At 46.7% G+C, this 22,721-nt stretch overlaps 1 long non-coding RNA gene across 1 annotated transcript; it reads left to right on the top strand.

The window, feature by feature from the left end:
• The first annotated feature begins 16,403 nt into the window (after positions 1-16,403).
• LOC118082981 (uncharacterized) lies at positions 16,404-21,328 on the top strand. Its single transcript, XR_004692328.2, has 3 exons — positions 16,404-16,944; positions 18,804-18,882; positions 21,096-21,328. It is a non-coding gene; the product is annotated as an uncharacterized LOC118082981 (long non-coding RNA).
• Positions 21,329-22,721: the final 1,393 nt, after the last annotated feature.

Below are 22,721 nucleotides of genomic sequence, written 5' to 3'. Positions count from 1 at the left end.
TTAGAGTTATATATTGCCCTTCATAATAGGATAAAAACAGTGAAAAAGTCAAACAAAGCAGAACAATAACCATCCCCCCTCCCACAGACATATTTTTTAAAAATAAACTTTATTTCTAATTAAAACATCAGCAAATCATAACAAACAAACACACACATACCAAAAGCAAATTATAACAAATCATACCAAATCATAACAAACAAACATAAAATAACAAATCATATAAAATCAAATCATAAGGAGAAAAGAAAAAAAGGAAAGGAAAGGAGAAAAGAATAAGAAAGAAGAATAAGAAAAGAAGAGATTAGAAAAGAAATAAAAGAATAAAAATCAACTTCCAAGCATTTTAATATTGATTCCCTTTCAATATATAACATTTACCATGCCTCTTCCTCATTGCAAATAATTAAAAATAAAACCTCTCATATTTTTCTTTCATTATATGCCTTTGTATTTGTCTTCTTGTGAATCTCAGTCTAAGCAAATCACCCATTTCAAATTTTATACCCTCTTTGCGAAAATAATCCTCCACATCACTTTTTGTTTTGGGACACTCCTAATTACCGCCGACATTCTTGTTAAATTCATGAATTCTACCAACTTAATATGCCGCTCCTGGATTGATGGTATTTTATCCCCCTTCCAATTTTGAGCCAACAACATTCTGGCTGCTGCACATGCGCAAAAGACACATTTAAAAGGCTGTAGAATATTAATCAGCCAAAGATGAATGCCATATACTGTAGATAGTTAAAAGCCAAAGGCCTGATAAAAAAGGAATGTTCTCGCCTGGCGCCTAAATAAATGTAATGATGGCACCAGGTAAGCCGTCCAGGGGAAGAGCAGCCCAGAATTTTTTGGGGGGCACCACCACTGAAAAGACCCATATAACCAGCCCGATACCATCATGAGCAGAAATAATCCTGAACTGAATGCAGAACAAAAGCACATTTGGAGGGACCTGTAACGGATTAGCCCCAGGATGGAAGATTTATTACACCCTGGATTAGAAAGAGTTAATCCACCTCCAGTTTAACTGGCAGCGCATCTTTAGGAGGCGGGATGGTGCCCGGTTTAAAAGTTTTGGGAGTTGGAAGAGGAAGAGGAGTGTGGTGACGAAGAGGGAAGAAGGGTGTGGGGCCAGGATAGTGGTGGTTTAGGTTAGGCTTAGGATAACTTGAAGTTAAAGTCTGACAGAGTTAATGTATAACTGTAGCTAAGCTTGTAAACTTATGCATTGTTAAGAAAAGAAAAACCTATGTTCTCAAGAAAATAAAATTCATCTTCTTTTTGTGCCAAAGAGTATCGTCTTGGTTATTCTAGCGGCGTATTAAAACTCACAGAGGTGGAGACTCAGAAAAGGGCAAAACTTACCTAAGGAAAAGGGGATAGTGTGTGTCCTAGAGCAGTGTTTCTCAACCTTTTTTGGGCCACGGCACACTTGTTCCGTGAAAAAAATCACGAGGCACACCACCATTAAAAAAGTTAAAAAATTTAACTCTGTGCCGCCCTATATTGGCTATATAATTATGACTGTAAGAAACACTTGCCAATTGCTGTGTTGGTTGCAATCTCCTGTAATAAGGCTTCACAAGCCGTCCGGCGGGTCAGTGTTGTGTATTGGTGGCCGCCAGGCTCGTTTGCACTGAGCTTTGGGAAAGAGGAGGAGAAATATTGCTTTCCGGCGGGTCAGTGTTGTCCATTTGCGGCCGCCAGGCACGTGACAATGCAAATCACCCTTCTCGTCGCCGCATGTCGCGGCACAGCAGCCAGCGTCTCGCGGCACACGAGTTGAGAAACGCTGTCCTAGAGTCACACAGGAAGGGCAGTATGGTGAAAACCTAGAGTGCCACAGGTTTGCCAGGATGATATGGCAGACTGATACAGTGGGGATCTGAGTTGAGGGAGTCCCTGTTCTGTCGGCAAGAGGTTGTTCATTCAAATAGCCCTGAGTGTTTGTGAGATCAGGCCACGAAAGCTGGAATTAGACTCTCTTTACTGAGAAGCCCAGAATTGAGGGGTTTATTTTAAGGCGTAAGGAAATGAGTGGGGGTTGCTTTACCCCTGTACCCTTTCGTCTCATAATCTATTGGCAACGTCGGCAAGGAGGTTTGTCACAGGACCCGAGAAACGTCCCATAACTTCTGTCCAAAGTCCTCTGGATTCAGTCCCCTTTTCTTGCCCCAGGTATCTGCAGACAAATACAACCAGCTCAGCATAATCTGGTCAGATAAAATACCAGGACAAGCTGAGAAATAATTTAAAAAGGACCTCCGTGAAGCCCAGAGAGAAACAAACAGCTGGCATTAACCCCCTCTAACCTCTCCCAAAGGGTATTGTTTGTCTCCTCCTGTTACTTATCTCCCTGCTATATTTTTATGCGCTGTTTGCGGGGCTATTCCCGGCTTCCAAATCCTTTGACCTCATCTGTTTGGCTTTCCTATCGACGTGGCCCTTGGCCACAGCCTTCTTCCTCCAGGGCTGTGTTGGTGGCCAATGGCCAACAGGATGTGGCTGGAGGAATCCCTGGAAATCTGTCCTCAGACTGCCTGTCGGTGGCTGTGTCAGGGAGCTCATTCATCCCAGGAAGAAATGTGTCAAGAAAGGGGGAGCCATTGGGAGCCCCACATGCATGAACAGAAGGGTGCCCATTGAAGGAGGAAAACAGGAAAGGGGAAGGAGATAAGGAAACAAGGGCCCGGAAGCGAAGGTTGACAAACGAAGGGGACAACCCAAAATTGCTGCTTTTTGCAGAACATGGCGCAAAGAGCTGAGATCAAGATGGATGTTTGAGCTGAGGAGACACAATCTTCTCCCAAAGTAATGGGATCACAGGCTTCTCAATCGACTAGGACTTTTTCGCAAGTGTTCTTTAGGTTAATATCGTTAATTTGCATCAAAGGCACGGGAACTGAGGCTGAGAAATCGGGAAATCATAGAATTGTAAAGTTGGAAGGGACCCCGAGGGTCACTGGTTCTTAATTTATTGCAGAACTAGACACAACAACAGCCCTTAGGTGGTAAGCTGCCTTGAGCATTTCAGAAAGTGAGAATGCATATGTTTTACATATTGTTTTTTATTTTTTTAAATAGAGACATTTGATCTGTATTATTTCTTTTTTTCTTTTAAATTGTTTTAAACTTTATAACACTCTTATCGAACAGTTTTTCCCCTGTTTTTGACATTGCAAACCACTTTGATGTCATTCTTTTGTGATTGAGCAGTTAACAACAACAACAACAACAATTTATTATTTATACCCCACCCATCTGGCTGGGCTTCCCCAACCACTCTGGGCAGCTCCTAACAGAATATTAAAACAGGATAAAACATCAAACATTTAAAACTTCCCTAAACAGGGCTGCCTTCAGATGTCTACTAAAAGTCAGGTAGTTGTTTATTTCCTTGACACATGATGGGAGGGTGTTCCACAGGGCGGGCGCCACCACCGAAAAGGCCCTCTGCCTGGTTCCCTGTAACCTCGCTTCTCGCAGTGAGGGAACTGCCAGAAGGCCCTCGGAGCTGGATCTCAGTTAAGCATTTTAGTCAATAAATAAAGAGCACAACAAATTTAATTGACTCAAAGGCTGCCTGCTAAATGGAAGAAAATATCTTCAAGCCGCTAGCACCCCAAATCCCCCTTTTTCTTTTTTTGAATGAGGAACCCCGAATGGGCTGCTGCAGCATCAGCGATGGCCCTGATCGCTGGTCCCTGTGGCCTAGCTTCGGGGGCCTCTCCATGTCTCCCCCCTCCCCGAACATCCTAGCCATGCCAAAAAGAGACCGTGGGAGTTTGGTTGCCGTTTCCCCCTCCTTATCTCTGCTTAAGTGCAACTTTTCGCCGATCCTGCTCGACTCAGTGGCCGAGGTGCGACCTACGGGGTCAAACCCGTCTCCAGAGATTCGGCCCTATCTCTCTGACCCTCCAGGATGCTGGCAGCAATCCCAGTTTTCTGACGACAGAGAGCTCCCCCCCCAGTCTTTCCCCACTCTCAGTCTCGTCCTCGGTGTCTGGCGCAGGTTCAGGAGAAGTCTCCTCTCTTAACCGACTGAAATAGTCAACCTGATAGCTAAAGTGCCCCAAAGAGAAACCGCAGATAACTTTCCATTCAGAATCGCCTCCTCTGCCTCCGACCCTTCAATCCCCACCTCCTGGGGACCACGCAGAGGCATCCATCAAATTCACAATCCCTCAGAACCAGGAACGGTGATCGTGGTGGGGCCTGAATGCACACAGGAAGGGGGGGGGGATATGGAGAAGCTCCCCTATGAGGAAAGGTTACAGCATTTGGGGTGTCTACTTTTAGAGAGGGGTGTGTAGGGTATTATGGGAGGGGTAGTAGCTTTGGTGGGGGAGATGCCATGCTCCTTACGGGGTAGTTTGTTTACAAAGCTATTGTACTGCCAACCTTACTGTATGCTTCTGAAACATGGACCACTTATAAACGCCATTGTTTTTGGAACTGTATTTTGTCAGGTGGTTTTTAAAGTAACCCCCTTCCTTTTTTACCTAAGGTAAAAAAAGGCAACCAATGTTTCTGAGAGAAAAGGCATGTCAGGAGTGAGATGGTAGAAGCTTAGGAAACCATGCATGAGAAAAAGTTTTCTCTCCACCTCTAGCAACACTCGAACTCGGGGGCATGCAAGGAAGCTGAATGTCAGAAGGCTCGGGGCCAAAGAAAAAGACTTTTTTTGATTGATTTATTTATTACGGTTCTTGACCAGCACACATAAATATGCAATACATAAAACAATAAAAGAAAAACAGTAATAATCTAAAAATAGGCAATAAATATAGGTTTTAACAATTGTTTAAAAGAAAACTGATTAAAAGGAGTGTTACTACTTAGAGAGGTAGACTACAGCAATTAATAACACTGGGTCCTCTTTAGCTAGTCCTGGAGATGTTCTGAAGATATTTGGACACTGCTAATTAGATTAGACCGAATTTTTATGACTCTAGCACAAAATTTGGCTACCTTCGCTGACACATTAGAGTTTGCGTCGGAAAGAAGCCACTCTATATAGAAATTATCCGAGCGTCCAGGTAGCTCTGCCAGTATGGTGTGGATAAGCTCGCCTCGCACCTCCTCGTAGAAGCAGCATCGCAGAAGTATATGGCCAATAGATTCCATTTCTCCTGATCCGCACAGGCAGCATCTCTCACATAAAGGGATCCATTTGTACTTCCCCTGGAGAACTGTTGAAGGCATTATGCGGTTACGGGCCAAAGTGAATGCTCTTCTATGAGAGGGTATTTCCAGGTGGAATAAATATCTGGCTGGGCGGGCCAAGTATCTCCTTTCCTGCTCAATTAGAAAGTGAGGTACTTTACTCAAATCCTTCTGTCTTTCTATATCTATAATCCTCTGTTTAATAAGGGTCTTTGCTGTATTAAGATCACGTGACATAAGGCTGGATTGATTGAGGCCTATACTCAGCATCTTATTCACTATGGTCTTGCTCCAGAGGGATTGATAGTTGTCTGAGAAAAGACTTTTTCACACTGCACATGGACAGACTATGGAACTTGCTCCCCCAGGAAGCAGGGATGTCCAACTTGGATGTCTTTAAAAAAGGGCTACATATGGAGCCATCTTGCTTCTGAATAACTGTTCCTAGGAATCGCAAGAGAGAGGTGTGGGATGTGATACATAAGTAGCAGGCAAATACAACATTCCTTGTTTGTTTTCCTAGAGTGGACATGCAAGGAGATGTTTCGTCCAGCCAGTCAAAACTTCCTGTTTCCTCCTGGGCTGGAGCATCCTTCCTTTTGCATGTGACTAGAGGTGGGCGTGACCTTACCTGGCCAGGTAACAAAAGGACACGGCACGCAGCACACTCTCTCTCTTTGACTTCCTCTGTCGTTGGAGCTTCTTTTAGCTAGAATTGCTCTGTTGGCTCTCCATATGGGATAAATCCACATGTATATACTTTGTAACTAAGTCTGCCTTCAGGGATATTTTGATATTTTGTTGCAAGCCACCCAGAGTGGCTGGGGAAACCCAGTAAGATGGGCGGGGTATAAATAATGAATTATTATTATTATCCAACTGTGAACTGATGGTGTGAGTAAACTTCTTTTATATACTTTACACAAGATTGTGGCATGTTTATTCTTTTAAGAGAATTGGGATTTAGATTTAACTTACATATTTTCAACTGCTGCTATATCTGTATTGTCCCTGCTATACCCAATTGCAATTCAATGTACTCCTATCGTGTTTTATGATTTTCCTGATATTGTAAGTGAGCCGGAACTGGTCTGTGACCGTAATAATAAATTCATTCATTCATTCTTTTAAGAGGGATATAAGGGAATTTACCAGGAATCTAATACTGAGAGGCTTAAACAAACCTGCGACCAGCTATCTGCTGTGCGTTTAAAAGGGGAATGTAAAACTCTTAAGTTATAGAACTTGCTAGCGCAAGTTAGGAAGGATATTAAAAGGGGACCCCTGACCATTAGGTCCAGTCGTGACCGACTCTGGGGTTGCGCGCTCATCTCGCATTATTGGCCAAGGGAGCCGGCGTATAGTTTCCAGGTCATGTGGCCAGCATGACAAAGCCACTTCTGGCGAACCAGAGCAGTGCACGGAAACGCCGTTTACCTTCCCGCTGTAGCGGTTCCTATTTATCTACTTGCATTTTGACGTGCTTTCGAACTGCTAGGTGGGCAGGAGCTGGGACCAAGCAATGGGAGCTCACCCCGTCACAGGGATTCGAACCGCCGACCTTCTGATCGGCAAGCCCTAGGCTCAGTGGTTTAACCACAGCGCCACCTGGGTCCCAGCGCAAGTTAGGAAGGATATTAATAAACAATATATCCTCTCCTGCCTCCCTGAACATTCCCACAAGAGGATGGTGCTGTTGTGCTTGGATCCTGCTTGCTGAATTCCCATTAATACATCTGGCTGGCCACTGTGTGAATAGGATTCTGGGCTAGATGGGCTACTGACCTGATCGATCAGCTCTGAGACAAAACGCCGGGTCTGATGGGCAGTTTATGAATCAACACGGCAAGTCGTAACATTCCCATGTGGACAAACTTCATGCCAGCAGCGGAAAGCAATAGAGAAACAGGGTTGGGGGCTGCCTGTCTTCCTATTCTTGTTTTTTAACAATTCCACCCAGTTTGAATTCTTTCTTAAAATTGCCATTATTAAAACTGTGCAGGCCTCGTTGATTTCTAGCAAAGCATTTTCTAAGGCTGTTTTCCTTTGGCGAGGGTGAGGAATGACAAATCGCGCATTAAACCTCCTTCGGAGGGAGGCTGAACGGCTTCGCTTGGCCATTTGGGATAAATTTGCAAGGAAACGACAGCAAAATAAATAACCTCGCTCTCGGGAAAGCGGGTTGACGTCCGGGCTTGGGGAAGTGGGGAGAGAGCCGGGGTGCTCCCGCCTGCCGGAATGTTAATAGATTTATCTCCCCGTGAGGAGGACAGTTACAAATAGTAGGCCTCCCTCTTGAGCCAACACTTCTTGGAGCCGGCCAGAGAGAGCATGAAGAAGATGCATGTGCGCCTATCCTTCATTGTAAGAGAAGCACTTCTTTCAAATGTTACATTCGCCGCCAAAGCAGACACAGAGATATCACTTTTTCTGTAAGAGTGTGGGAGTTTCCAAACTCCTCTGGGGTTTCCCCCCCACACTCCCCTTCTCCTTTTTTGGAAGGCAAAAATGGGTTATTCTTAGCAGCTGACACGGGGTTGCCGTCCGACAGGCAAAAGAAGGCAGGGTGAGGCCCTCGGCTGTGAGATTAATGGCGGGGTTGATTAATGCCTCGCTGCTCGAGTATCTCGGCCGCATCCTTACAAAGCCTGGTCAAAGACCTACACAGCCCCTTCTCCTCTTCTAAAAAGGTCTTATCTGGCTGTGGCTGCGGAACCTCAGAAACAGTTCATTTGTACTGTGTCACGGAGAGAGTGATTTGCCCTCCTGCGGAAGACCAGGACCTTCGCTCATGGAGGCTGCGATGCTTGAAATCTCATTCTTTCTCATGTTGACGTCTGATGGGGATTTATCCTGCTCTGTGGCTGCGTGCGCCCCATACATTTAAAGCACATTGCTTCCCACTCCAAGAATCATTATTATCTCAGATCTGTGGAGCTGGAAGAAGGAACCATGGGCCCCTCCAATGTAGGAATCTTTCACCCAATGTGGGACTCGAACTCACGACCCCAAGATTAAGAGCCTCAGGCTCTACTGACTGAGCTATTCTAATCAATAATTATGATTCTTAATAAGAATGGAAGTCACAAACATCGCAGCTGTTGAACAAGGGACTATTGAGAACTGTATTGAGAATTGAGAACTGTAGTTTGTTATTGGTGCAGGGAATGTTGACTGTGAGGACTGTGAGGAGTAAACTGTGACTGTGAGGAGTAAACTGCTTTTCCCATCATTTTTGGGAGGGAGGAGGGCGTCATGCTCCCATTGAGCAAAGCACGTGTCTGTGTATGAGGAGTCAATCTTAGGGCATGGACATGGCATAGGAGCGGGGCGTAAGTCTGGGCCACCAGTTCCCCTGCAAATAGCCCATGGGGTGGGAATTTTTTGTCTCGAATGATCTCATTTCCCACATGCAAGAGTCCCTGATAAGGAGAGGCAGATCTGGACAATGAGAAGGAGTCCAGACAACTTTCCTATCAGCCCCGAGAGATGGAGATCAGCAGCGGGGAAGGGGCCAGAGTGCAAAAATGAGTAAGAAAAGGAGAAGGATGCTATCTCCTCAAAGCGGGCTGTTCAAACATCTAACACCCGAGAGAGCATGTGTGTCATTGACAGCAGTTGTCTCAGGGCACAATCCGCCAGGTACTTCTCGTGTGGCGGCCCTGTTTAGGGAAGTTTTTAATGTTTGATGCTGTACTGTTTTTAATATTCGGTTGGAAGCTGCCCAGAGTGGCTGGGGAAGCCCAGCCAGATGGGTGGGGTATAAATAATAAATTATTATTATTATTATAGAATCATAGAATCGTAGAGTTGGAAGAGACCACAAGGGCCATCCAGTCCAACCCCCTGCCGAGCAGGAAACACCATCAAAGCATTATTGACATATGCCTGTCAAGCCTCTGCTTAAAGACCTCCAAAAAAGGAGACTCCACCACACTCCTTGGTAGCAAATTCCACTGCCGAACAGCTCTTACTGTCAGGAAGTTTCTTCCTAATGTTTAGGTGGAATCTTCTTTCTTGTCGCTTGAATCCATTGCTCCGTGTCCGCTTCTCTGGAGCAGCAGAAAACAACCTTTCTCCCTCCTCTATAGGACATCCTTTTATATATTTGAACATGGCTATCATATCACCCCTTAACCTTCTCTTCTCCAGGCTAAACATACCCAGCTCCCTAAGCCATTCCTCATAAGGCATTGTTTCCAGGCCTTTGACCATTTTGGTTGCCCTCTTTTGGACACGTTCCAGCTTGTCAGTATCCTTCTTGAAGGATTATTATTATTATTATTATTATTATTATTATTATTATTATCGATTATTATCGATTATTATTATTATTACGTTTTGTCAATGGTGTTCTGCAACTTGGGCAGGCATGCCTTCAAATGAGTTAAAAGGCACGTTTCCGAGCACAATTCAAAGTGTTGGTGCTGACCTTGAAATCCCAAAATGGCCTCAGCCCAGTATACCTGAAGGAGCATCTCCACCCCCATTGCTCAGCCAGGACCCTGAGGTCCAGCTCCAAGGGCCTTCTGGCAGTTGCCTCCCTGCGAGAAGTGAGGTTACAGGGAACTGGCATTCGGGCACATTACTGCCTCTGTCTGTGGAGGCAGAGCATAGCAGTCATTGATCGCCTTGCCCTCCATGAATCTGCCCAGTCATCTTTCAAAACCATCCAAGCTGCTTTCTAGTTACAGGTAGGTAGCCGTGTTGGTCTGACGTAGTTGAAACAAAAATAAAAAAATTCCTTCCAGTAGCACCTTAGAGACCAACTAAGTTTGTCATTGGTATGAGCTTTCGTGTGCGTGCACACTTCTTCAGATACCTGTTACATCCATGCTGCCTGTTACGGTACGGAGGAGAGCCTATCTATGAGCTGTGTGGACAGCAGGAGGAGGAAGGATGGGAAGGATGGCAATTCAAGGCAGCTTTGGGATTCATCTTCAAAAACCAAGGCCACGGCGCTTTGCTGCGCTTTGCTGCATTTTGCGGCCGAATTTCCTCGGTTTGTTTTCCCGGTGCCGCTTAATCTTCCCGGAAAATTTGCCCTGTTTCTGTTTCATGCCAGAAAGGAGCCTCAGATTTTCCTCCGTTAGGGTTTCCTGCCATGCTGCACATTCACAGACCTCTGTTTTTCTTGGTCTCTCTTTTTCTCTCCCTCCCTCTCTCCTTCTTCTCCATTCTCTGGCTGACTATCCACCCCCCCCCTCCATTGCATGGCCAATCTGAAGATGTCAGGCCCACCATGATAAGGCCTCGGAGGGTCTGCGTGAGAGTAACACTTGCATGTGCTTCGTGGCGCCAGGCTGCGTCTCGCCCCTCCCCCTCAGTCTCGTGCAGCAACTTTTCATCCGCCAAAACCACACATGACATCATCATCTCTCTCTCTCTCCCCCCCCCCCCCCCACACACACCTCAAAAGTCGGCATGTGCTCAGAGGTGCAAACCCTGCAGGAAAAATTGGTACAGCAAAGTGGGAAGAAGCAAGCCAGAGGTTTGGTTACTTTGGCAAAGACGCCCGGTCCTGCAGAGCATCACCGGCCCAGACTTCACAAAGGTGGAAGAGCCTCACAAACTGCTAGCTCTGCACCCCCACCAGTTTCTACAGGGTTGAAAGAAGCTTATCTCTCTGGCTGATGGCCTTGAGGAGATGAGATAATGGCGGCTGGCTCCATCGCCCGGTTCTCTAGCCTTCCCTCCATTTCTCCGCCAATCTCCTGAGGGAAACTGTTGGCCAATGCAAGGAGAAGGCCATGGCGTCATCGGCGCAAGGGGAACTCTGGGCCTCTCGGATGAGGTTTCGAGCTGAACGTTAGCCAAGGCAGCCATGGGGCGATTTCAAGGCCAGCTTGTCTGGAAAGCTGGCTGTGTTAGTGTATCAAACAGGCAGCTTGTCAAACTCAAAGTGGTATACGTGGTCCTCATCACCCTTTGTAGTATATTCACAACCACCCTGTGAGGTAGGTTGGCCTGAGAGCTTGCGACTGGCCCAAGGTCACCCAGTGAGCTTCATGGCGGAGAGGGGATTCGAACCGGTGTCTCCCAGTCTGAGACTCTAACCACTACACCACAACCAGGTAGGGCTAACAGATCCCCTGCCAAGTTGGTGTAGACTGTACTGAGCTAGATGGACCTCTGGTCTTATATATCATATAATTGTTGGAACGGACCCTGGGGGTCATCTGCAAAGCAGAAATCAATCATTTGCCCAACGTTGGGCTTGAACCCCCACAGGGAAATTTCCAATGTTTGATGTTTTATCGTGTTCTTAATTTTATCATGTTTTTAATAGTCTGTTGGGAGCCGCCAACAGTGGCTGGGTAAACCCAGCCAGATGGGCGGGGTATAAATTATTATTATTATTATTATTATTATTATTATTATTAGTCATACGCACGGCCATCTGAAGGGTTGAACTCTGACCTCCTGATCCATTCCCCATCCCAAAATATCTCCTCCCTACCAGCGCCAAGCCCCAGATCTTTTATGCAAAAGAGGACAGTGGTTTGCATGAAATGAGCACTGGCCTGTTTATATGTATAGATGCATGTTTAGAAAGGGCAGCTATAATTCAAACAGAACAATAGAATTGTAGGATTGTAGTGTTGGGCTCCAAGGGTCATCTAGTCCAACCCCCTGCAATGCAGGGATCACAACAGAAGAATCCCTGATGGGTGCCCATCCAACCTCTGTTAAAAAAAAACCCACAATGAAGGAGAGTCCACCACTTTCTGAGGGTGTCTGTTCCACAGTTGAACAGCCCTTACTGCCAGAAAATTCTTCCTAATGTCTGGAAACCCAAGACATCTCATCAGAGTGACGGGAAGAGTGTGGCCAGCCCAGGCTGCTGTGTGTTGGGAATTTCAAGGCTGCCTGCCAGGGTCGTCTTAAGCATATCCAGCGCCGCGGTGCAAAGCTCCCTCTGGTGCCCCCTGTTTCCCAGAGGTTTTTTTTTAGGGACGATGGCACTGCCGGTGGGGCTGGAGGAGGTGGGCAGTGGCTGGAAGGTGGCTCCTCCAGCGGGGAAGAGGCGGAGGCTGGACGTGGCGCCTCCCAGCTCAGCTGGCTGCTTCGTGCCGCGGTGGCAATGGCAGACGGAGACTCCGGGCACGGCGCTGCTTCGGCGTGGCATGGTGAAGGTGGGCAAGGGCGGCAAGCTGATGCTGGGAGGCCCCACATCCAGCCTCCGCCTCTTCCCTAGCGCCCTCCAAAACTTGGCACCCTGGTGCCCCATGCCACTAGGCTCTATGGGTAAGATGCCCCTGCTGTCTGCTGTTTTAAACCAGACTTTCCCTCCAGATAGAGGACTGGCCTCTGTACAATAGGACATCTGACCACCTTCTGCAGAAACCTAGTCCCTTGGAATCAGCTGAGTAAAGTAAACTGGTTGCACACTGCCACCTGCTGGCACAAAACTGTATCATATTTGATGTATATCCGGGATGCAGAATCAGTTGCCCTCCACATCTCCCACTATGCACAAGAAGAGCCTGCTGGATCAGGCCAATGACCCATCTTAGCCCAGCATCCTGTTCCCACTGTGGCCAGCCAGATGCTTGTGGGAAGCGTGGAATTCAGGATTCGAACACAAGACCACTTCCCCTTCCTGTGGTTTCTAGCAACGGGGATTCAGACGCAATTAGTGACCATTGGGCCAGCTTGTTGGGGCTTCTGAGCATTTGGAGTCCAACGTAATTGGAAGGGTCACAGGTTCACGATCCCTGATCTTTAAAGGGGGCGGGAGAACAGTTTTGGGACAGAGATCCCCCATCAGTCCTGGCCAGGGAGGAAAGTTGGGTTCTGCTAACACGATCGGATGGGAGCTGTAGCCCCCCCCCAAAACCCAGAGGGCGCCAGGACCTCAAATACTGGTTTGCCAGATGCTATGGGGAGATACTTCTTGTTGGCGTCCGTCTCAAGAGGCAATGGAGTGTGCCTCTGGGGGTGAAGCCAAAGCACTGTGCCAGCAGCACCAAAGTGACCTCTCTGGGATGCAAGCCTGGGCAGTGTGTCTGGAGGTCCTGGGCTGCCCAGACGACAAGACCCCCCCCTTCTGCCTCACTGATGTGGTCCAAAGGAAAACAGAGCAAGGCATTTGGCACCAGCTTGGTTGCAGGAGTTGCAGGAGGGAGGCATACTGTATAAGGTGCCATCTAACTGTCTTAGAGACCCCATTTGGGATTTGCGCCCACCCATCTTAGGCACTCCACTCTGGACCTGTGTAGGGTTTATTCCTTAGCCTATCCTGAAGATATCCCTCAAGGCAGCAGAGGTTGAAGGTCAGACTTCTCCTTTTCCTAGAAGGCCTATGTTCCCACCTGCCCCTCGTTGGAGGGATATACTAAGGACTGCTAAATCACGTTTGTTTTGTTTATTATCACATTCAACTCCCACATTTCCTCCAAGGCGTTCAAGGTAGCATACCTGGTTCTTCCCCTCTGCATTTTATCTTCACAACAACCCTGTGAGGTAGGTCAGACTGAGAGAGTGTGATTGTCTCAAGGTCACCCAATGAACTTCCTGGCTGGCTGAGGATTCGAACCCTGCTCTTCCAGCTCCTAGCTTAATGCTCTAACCCAGGGGTCCCCAAACTAAGGCCCGGGGGCCGGATGCAGCCCAATCGCCTTCTAAATCCGGCCTGCGGACGGCCTGGAAATCAGCATGTTTTTACATGAGTAGAATGTGTCCTTTTATTTAAAATGCATCTCTGGGTTATTTGTGGGGCCTGCCTGGTGTTTTTACATGAGTAGAATGTGTCCTTTTATTTAAAATGCATCTCTGGGTTATTTGTGGGGCATAGGAATTCATTCATCCCCCCCATTATAGTCCGGCCCCCCACAAGGTCTGAGGGACAGTGGACAGGCCCCCTGCTGAAAAAGTTTGCTGACCCCTGAACCACTACACCACACTGGCTCTTTCTATGCTGAATATAAACAAAACTTTGCAAGGAAACATATTTGGAATTGGGAAGACTAAAGCACATTGGCGGGCTGGTTTTCTTTCATGCACAGTTTATTTAATGAAAACAAAACCACTTATTATTATTTCCAGATAAAAGTGCACTTTGGGTGCCATTGCGTATATTTCTTTTGCTGCTTCTCAAGAAGGCTTCCTCCAATTTCCCGTGGCTTCCGGATCCTTCTGGTCCATCATTTGCAGCAGCGCTGCCGCCCGTTGGTGCAGGTGCCAATGGGCCTTTCATTGTAGAAGCAAAGTCTCCGGCAATGTCCATGGTTGTAGTGGCATTGCAGGCTGTCGTAGAGGTCCCCCGGCGCTGTTCAGAGAACCACAGGTTTGAGTAAAACAGAGACATCACAAGGCAAAACACTGCAAAAACCCACTTACAGCGAGACCGCGGTACTGGCAAGAACCAGTGCTCTAAACCACTGAGCCTCTTGGGCTTGCCGATCGGAAGGTCGGCGGTTCGAATCCCCGTGACAGGCTGAGCTCCTGTTGCTCTGTCCTAGCTCCTGCCAACCTAGCGGTTCGAAAGCACGCCGGTGCAAGTAGATAAATAGGCACTGCTGTGGCGGGAAGGTAAACGGCGTTTCTGTGAGCTCTGGCTTCTGTCACGGTGTCCCGTTGCGCCAGAAGCAGTTTAGTCCTGCTGACCACATGACCCAGAAAGCTGTCTGTGGGCAAATGCCGGTTCCCTCGGCCCTTGGTCACCTTTGACTGGACTTAACCATCCAGGGGTCCTTTACCTTTACCTTACATTTCCCTACTGGCAAGAACCAGTTTAGCAGGAACCTACCTTATAAAGGTGCAAGGAGGGTTCTGCAGATAAGGTGCAAGGAGGGTTCTGCAGTAAAAATAATAAAGGGGGGGGGTCTGAGTAAGAGTTTCCAAGGACTGGATGAAGAGATGGTGTGGTGATGGGGTGGCAGAAGGTGGCCTCCGTGGAGTGCCTTCCATCAGCTTGGGCTGGGAGCCCAGCTACACCCCTATCTAGCTCAGTCCTGTCTACACTGATGGCAGCAGCTGTCCAGGTACCCAGACAGGTGTCTCTCCTATTCCTACCTGGAAATGCCATTGGAAATTGAACCTGGGCTTTCTCCATGCAGAGTCGACCCTCCACCACTGATCCACAGCCCTTCCTTGTGGCTATTTTGTCCCTGGAATCAAAAGCAGCTGAGCAGCGCTTCTGATCTGTTTCGCCCTGTTGTTGCCTCCTCTGTGCCTCAGTTTCTCACCTGCAGCAGACTGGTAGAGGAAGAGGAAAAGGACACCATACAGCAAGTAAAGCATCTTCATGACACCTTTGGATCCGTGAGCGGAGGCTTCGGAGGAGAGGAGTCTCGTGCAGCGAAGCTTTCCTGGCTCAGAAAGCGAGTGAGCCGAACAATCTCTCTGTTTATGGAGGGTTTGTAGGCTTGGGAAACCTTGCCAACGGTGGGCCAGGAAGCAGGCCAATGCGGTAGTCCAACCCAACTGAGCCTGGCACAAATATAACCTTTTGGGATGTGATATACGAGGCTGGCTGGAGACCAAGGGAGGTGTGCCATGGGGCGGCTCTGAGCGTCCTGGAGCAGATCCATCCGTTTGATGCAAGACTTTCCTCTTCTTCTGGCCAAGTTGTTCCCTTAAGTGGAATTCTGTTGGGATTCAACAGCTGAGCAAGGATGCAACATGAACATTGGCAATGATACTAAAAACAAACAAACAAACAAACAAACAAACAAACAAACACACAAACGTGGATCAGGCCATTCCACCTTTAAGAAAAAAAGAAGAGGCGAGGGGACCAGGAGTGCAAGTGAAATACTACAAACAAATTATAACCACAAGATAGCAGAATTCTCCCCCCCCCCTAAAATAGTTTTTCTTGGTTTTTCAATATATACATCCTTTATGAAATATCTCTCTAACAATTTTCCATTTTTCTTGCCCCCCCCTCCCCTGGACTTCCCTCATACTTCCACTATGTTTTACTTTCAATTTATTCATCCTGTGTATTATTTTCCCTAATTAATTCCTAATACATTTACATCTATTATTATTCTTATTATTATTATATACACTTGTGAATGTTTACTCAACCCCGTCCAACTCTTCATGTTGCCTCTTCATATATATTGTAAAAGGTTACCATCCTCTTTTAAAGTCTTTGTTGTCCCTTTCATGTAATTTATCTGTTAATTTTGCTAATTCTGCATATTCTACAAGATAGCAGAATTCTGTTCAGTGGGCAGAATGATGTTTTCGGAGAGGCTCCCTAGTTGATGCCACAAATACCGTGTGTTGCCATTAGTTACACAGTGCAATGCCCTCCCTGATAACAGGCACAAGGCGTTCTTTTCTCCCCGTGTGACGTTGCTGAGAGTAGATAAGAACACACCACAATCTCCTGCTTAACTGGACCAAAGGTCTCTCTATCGTCCGTTTGAAATGGCAGCCAGTGAGGTCTTCGTTCACATTATATGTTTAGAGCACTACTGTGGAAGGACGTTTGGATCCAGAATTGCCTCCAGTCACTTAGGAACGCACTGTTAAAACCGTGTTTATGGAAGATGATCCTACTCGGCTACGAGTGATCACCAAAGAAGAAGACTACTTTAAAAATGCCCCCCAAAGAATCCTGGGAAATGTAGTTTGTGAAGGGTGCTGAGTTCTTAGGAGACCCCGCTGGTCGCCTCCCTAGAACTCCAGTTCCCAGAGTTCCTTGGGAAAAGTTCCCTCCGTTGTTAACTCAACCTGGGAATTGTAGTACGGTACTGAGAGGGGAATTATGGGATCTCATAAGAACAAAATTAGTCATACATATGACTACCGGTAAGTATTGAAAAGCTGAATGTTTTTGTGATAGGTTTTTTTTTGGGGGGGAGCAGACCCTTCTAAGTTCCTGGGTCCACAAATAAGCAATGGCCCACACTGGAATTTCCCTCCCATGAAAAAGCACCTCGGATCAGCTTGCTCTATGAAGAAACCTTGGCTTCTTTGACCTCCCTATTATGACCTAATAGAACTCATCAGTGCTGAGAAGCAGCCGGCCACCCAGGAAGGAGCCTTGAAACCTTTCCTACAGGCAAGGAGTCGATTCTCTTCTTCATGCTGCCCCCCACCCAGTACGAATGCCCTTTCGCTCTGCCCCTTCTCCCTTCCTGCCCCTTGCGCCCAGGCTTCCTGCCCCCAAACACCACTGTGACATCCCCTCTTTCTCTACTCAGCCCACTTCCTTCAAACTCCTCCTGGACACCATCGTGTCTGAGAATATTTCAGCCTAGGGAGCCAAAATGGAGTCCTCTATATGTTCTTGGGCTCCAGATCCGTTTACTCCAGTGGCCAAACAGCGATGGAGGACACTACCTGGGCTGCCCCTGTTTAGACGTTGTTCTTGGCAGAAATAAGGCTTAAGTTCAAGTAACGCCGCTTGGTCCAGCCCACCCATCGCTACTTTTCCTAACTTCTCTCTTTTCTTCCATACCTCAGCTCCTGTTGTTGTTGACTTGATTTGTTGCCTGCCCTCGACCCCTAAGATCAGGGTGGATCACAACAATTTGAATTGCAACATTACTCAACATTACTCATTACTAATACTAATACTAATACTTTTATTATTTTTATGCCACCTACCTGACTGGGTTCCCCCAGCCACTCTGGGAGGCTTCCAACATACATAAAAGCATAAAAAAACATTGAACATTAAAAAAACTTTCCCATACGGTGGAACCTCAGTTGTCAAACGCAATCCGTTCCGGAAGACCTTTTGACTTCCAAAACGTTCAATAATCCATCGAAAAACTAGAGAAATGCGTCTCGGAAGCCATTCGACTTCTGAGGCACATTCAAAAATGGGAGCATTCACTTCAGGGTTGCTGGTACTCGAAAGCCGAAACGTTCGATTTCCGAAGCGTTCGGCAACCGAGGTTCCACTATATGGCTGCTTTCAGATGTTGTATAGCTGTATAGTTAACTTATCTCCTTGGTTTGGGGGATTGCGTAACTCCTTACCCTCCAGCGTTTCTCTGATGAAAATAGGGACGTCCTAAGGAAAAGCAGGACATTCTGGGATCAAACCAGAAACAGGGACGGCTTCTGTAAATTCGGGACTGTCCCTGGAAAACAGGGACACTTGGAGGGTCTGCTATTCTTATGTACTGTAGTTTCCTTTAGAGTTACAGCATATACTGCTCATACAAAATGCCCTTCAGCTGGATAGCTCAGTGGGTTAGAGCGTGGTGCTGATTATGCCAAGGTTGCAGGTTCGATCCCCATATGGGACAGCTGTGTATTCCTGCATTGCTGGGGGTCGGACTAGATGATCCTCAGGGTCCCTTCCGGACAGTTTTATGATCCTGTGATTATTCTACCAATCTGAAACAGTTACTGTAGTTGCCTCTTCCCTGCCTGCTTGCTTTATTTGGTTTTCCCCTGCAGAACTGCCTCATAATTTGCAATCTGTCTGCATTATAAAGGTACTCGGGGGCAAAGATTTTTGCAGTGGAAGAGACCATGGAGAGCATGCTTATTTCTAGACAGACTCCGCTGGAGAAGATTTCTCAAAGAGCTATTCACTATTAATGCTGCAGAAGAAGAAGCCCTGTCCAATAAGAAGCACCGGCAAATTGTGCTCTTTTCCAGCTCCAGACCTTAGTGCTCAGAATTTCTCTTTTGCTTCTTGTCCTTTTCAGATTACATCCCAGCCAACTGCCATGAAGATTTTTTGCCTTCTCTTTGCTGGACTGTTCTTGGTCTTCCTGCCCAATTCAGGTAAAAACACCCACTGACTAACTAACAACCTGATCATTGAGCGATGAGGGAAGAAAGTCAACGCTGTTTTTGCAATGAAAGGCAAAATTATCTGCTTTGTACTTTCCCAAGCAATATGCAAACTGAAACACCTTCTGGCGGTTCCCTCGCTACGAGAAGCCAAGTTACAGGAAACCAGGCAGAGGGCCTTTTCGGTAGTGGCACCTGCCCTGTGGAACGCCCTCCTACCAAATGTCAAAGAGAAAAATAACCACCAGACTTTTAGAAGACATCTGAAGGCAGCCCTCTTTAGGGAAGCTTTTAATGTTTAATAGACTATTGTATTTTAATATTCTGTTGGAAGCTACCCAGAGTGGCTGGGGAAACCAAGCCAGATGGGTGGGGTATAAATATATTATTATTATTATTATTATTATTATTATTATTATTATTATTAACACAGCCATTCTTTGAAATTATCTGGATTTTGCAATGCAGTTCCACAGCCAAAATGCACCTCACAGGGTCATGTGTGCGTATAAATGCAAACTTTAGTAAAAATCGCATGCAAAAAATACTTATATTTGTGGAAATTGCTTTGCAAAGCCTGTGTGAGAGGTAATTGCATACCAAAAAGCATACACTGGGAGAAATTCCCACTTAAATCCTGGCAAATTTTAATGAGGACCCTTTTTTTTAAATAAAAAAAATCACTCTATACTTTGTCTTTCTAACTACCAGCAAGTTGAGGATCTAGCACAGAGCCACTTCCTTTGTTACCTTAATGCCCCACACTTTTAGAGGGTCATTAAATCACCAGGAAGCTAGCTGGCTATTCCAGGAATCAAATCCATGCTGGACCCAGGAATTAAAAGGGACTGAGGCATACAGCCTACCCTCCAACTCATAACAGTATTTTATTCTGTGTGTGTGTGTGTGTGTGTGTGTGTGTTGTTGTTGTTGTTGTTGTTGTTGTTGTTGTTGTTGTTGTTTTAATGCTTCAGTTACACACACAAATAATATTCGTAAATAATATGCATATATCTCTATTGGAACTAAACTCAGCAAAGCCAGCTGCACAACACAGTCCAGGGAAACTTGCCACATCCCTTAAATCTCACCTTAGTTGGCACACTCCAGCCCAGGCTCCAAGCATAGGATAAGCAAGACAATAGGCCATTGTTCTTTTAGCTTGTGCAGTTTAACTATGGGCTCATGAGATCAACCACTGGAATCAAGACGCAAGACGGCTAAATGATATTAAAGAGTCATAGCTTTATTAGCAAACTTATACTGCTCAGGCCAATGACCTCCGCTGTTTGGGAGCAGATTGCCAGGGCTCTGAGCACATTCTGAGCTGAGGAATTTCTTTCTAGTACCAAATCTGAGTTGAGCTCACAGCTCACATCAACATCATATGTTTAAAGTTACAGGTAGGTAGCCGTGTTGGTCTGGATCGAAGTAAAATAAAAATAAAAAAATTCCTTCAGTAGCACCTTAAAGACCAACTAAGTTTTACTAAGTTTTTATGCACACGAAAGCTCATACCAAAATAAAAACTTAGTTGGTCTTTAAGGTGCTACTGAAGGAATTTTTTTATATGTTTAAAGGACGTTCAAAGCACATGTCTTCCCCCACACCATGCAGTTAAAGGACATGGCTTCCCGCAAAGACTCCTGAGAATCATGGCTGACCCCTCACACTGAGCTACCCACCATGCTTAACAAACTACATATCCAAGAATTCTTGGGGGTAAGCTGTGTGCTTTGAATCTTTGGCATGACCACAGTCTTTTAATCCAGTGGTCTACTCCTCCTTAGCTTTTCTCATTTCAGCAGGTGGGAAACGTCATTTTGCCATTAAACAATTTGGGAGTCAGAAACCCTTGCCGATCTCCCATTTCCCCATCCCTGGTGTAGAAGACGCACTCCTCCTCCCTCCACACACGCCTTTCCTTGCGTGCCATGCCTTAGAATGCAAACCTACAGGCAGGAATGGATTTCCGTAAGCAACCCCTGGGAGCCTTTTGGCTGCAGAGCAGGGTAAAAATGCTGCGAGAAAGTAAAGCAATTAAGTAAAGCAAACACAACAAACATCTTTAATAGTTGTGTGTAGATTTCGTGCAAGCCTCAGCGGCTGAAAGCCCTTCTCCTACTTACACAGTTAAAATTAAGGCGCAGGATCCTTTCCCTCTCTTGCCACCCTAGTGATGCTCCTATTCCCTCCACTGGTAGGCATAGCGGACTTTGTGACCCTGGGCTGCTTCGTCCGAGGCGGGAAATGCGAAACGGACATTTGCAAAGAAAATGAAGAACAGATCGGGAACTGCTCCAAAACTGAAAAATTGTGCTGTAAGAAACCCAAATAAATGGTGTCTCCTGGATCCCAGGGGACCTCCTTTACCTGAAGATGTGGGCATCAGATCCGCACGCTGAAAGATCAATTAGGAGGAGGAGGAGGAGGAGGAGGAGGAGGAGGAGGAAGCTGGCACCAGGCCCCTCCCTCTCCCGAGGGAAGTTGGCATGTGAGGAGAGGTTCTGGAAGGTCTTGTGCCCCAGACCTTCAAGGGCCACCACAATAGGGAACTCTTCTTCCGCTTTGGTCCTCACAAGAGCCCCCTGTCTTCGAGAACAGCACAGATTTGACTCCTGAAAGAATTGGTTAGGTGGCATGGGGGGCAAGGCTATCAAAGGCTGCCAGCCACAATGGTTGTGTCCTACGTCGATGTCGGAGGCAGTGTGTCTCTGAATTCCATTAGGAGAACCCGTTTGAGAAGTCCTGTTGGTGCCCAGAGTTTCTCTCCTTCCTGTCTGTTGCAAATTACTAGGCTGCAATTCTCCTGCTTCTTCCTGGTCGACAGAGAACCCTCCCCGGGAACTCTGATTGCTGGTAGGACTTCTCAGATTGGTTCCGCCCCCCCCGGGCCCGGTGAGTTTTTAACGCTGGGAATCACAAATGGGGAGACTGCTGCTGTGCCCAGGTCCTGCACGTGGGTGTCCCATTCATGGTGCCTGGTTTGCTGCTGAGAGAACAGGCTGCTGGGCTTTGGTGGGTCTTTGGCCTCCTGCAGCAGTGACCTTTCTTCATGGCAGGGGTTGGACTAGATGTCCCTTAGGGTACCTTCCAACACTACAATTCTACGTAGAACCTGTTCTAAGCAAAAATCTGCTCTTATTCCCTTATGGGGTACACAAGAGCCTTATTGGGTTCTCCATCGGTCGGAGAATATATAACAGAGGCCAACCAGAGAAGTTTGAGAAGCAAAGCCTTTCCCCCCCCTGTTGCAACAGGGTCCTTCCCCTCACGCAGGAGAACAAGGAAGGAACCCAGAACAAAAGAGAACCTCCACTTTTATCAGTTTTCCCATCACCAAGAAACACCCCCAATACATCATTCCTACATCACAGCTATGTAATCAATACCTCACAAAAAAGGAGGGTTCAAGGTAGAAATCTGAGCACTTTTGACACCTCTCCTAGTCGTCCTATCACCCCTTCCAGGTGTGAATTCCTAAACACAAACAGCAATTAACATTTTCATAAGAGTTGATCACTGTTCTTTTGTTCAGAGGAGTCTTCCATTGTGAATGAGATACCATTGACAGGGAATTATGGCTCCCAAGTTGCTGTTGTTGTTGTTGATCCTTAAGCCTTCCTTAAGGCAGGGTTGAGTCCAAGCGGGAGGGGTTTAGGGTCTTTGAAGCAGAGTGGAGATGGGGAAGATGGCGTTGAACAGGATTCTGGGTATTGCAGCTGTCAAATTCGGTTACCCCTCTCTGTTCATAAATAATGGTGTCCTGATCTCCCCCCCCCTATCATTTTCTATAACAAACTTTATGATCTTGCCATCTGCTTGGAACC

Source organism: Zootoca vivipara, chromosome 3 (assembly GCF_963506605.1).
Source record: "Zootoca vivipara chromosome 3, rZooViv1.1, whole genome shotgun sequence".
NCBI lineage: Eukaryota > Metazoa > Chordata > Lepidosauria > Squamata > Lacertidae > Zootoca > Zootoca vivipara.
The sequence above is the reverse complement of the archived record's forward strand: the minus strand, read 5'-3'. Positions and strand labels throughout refer to the sequence as shown.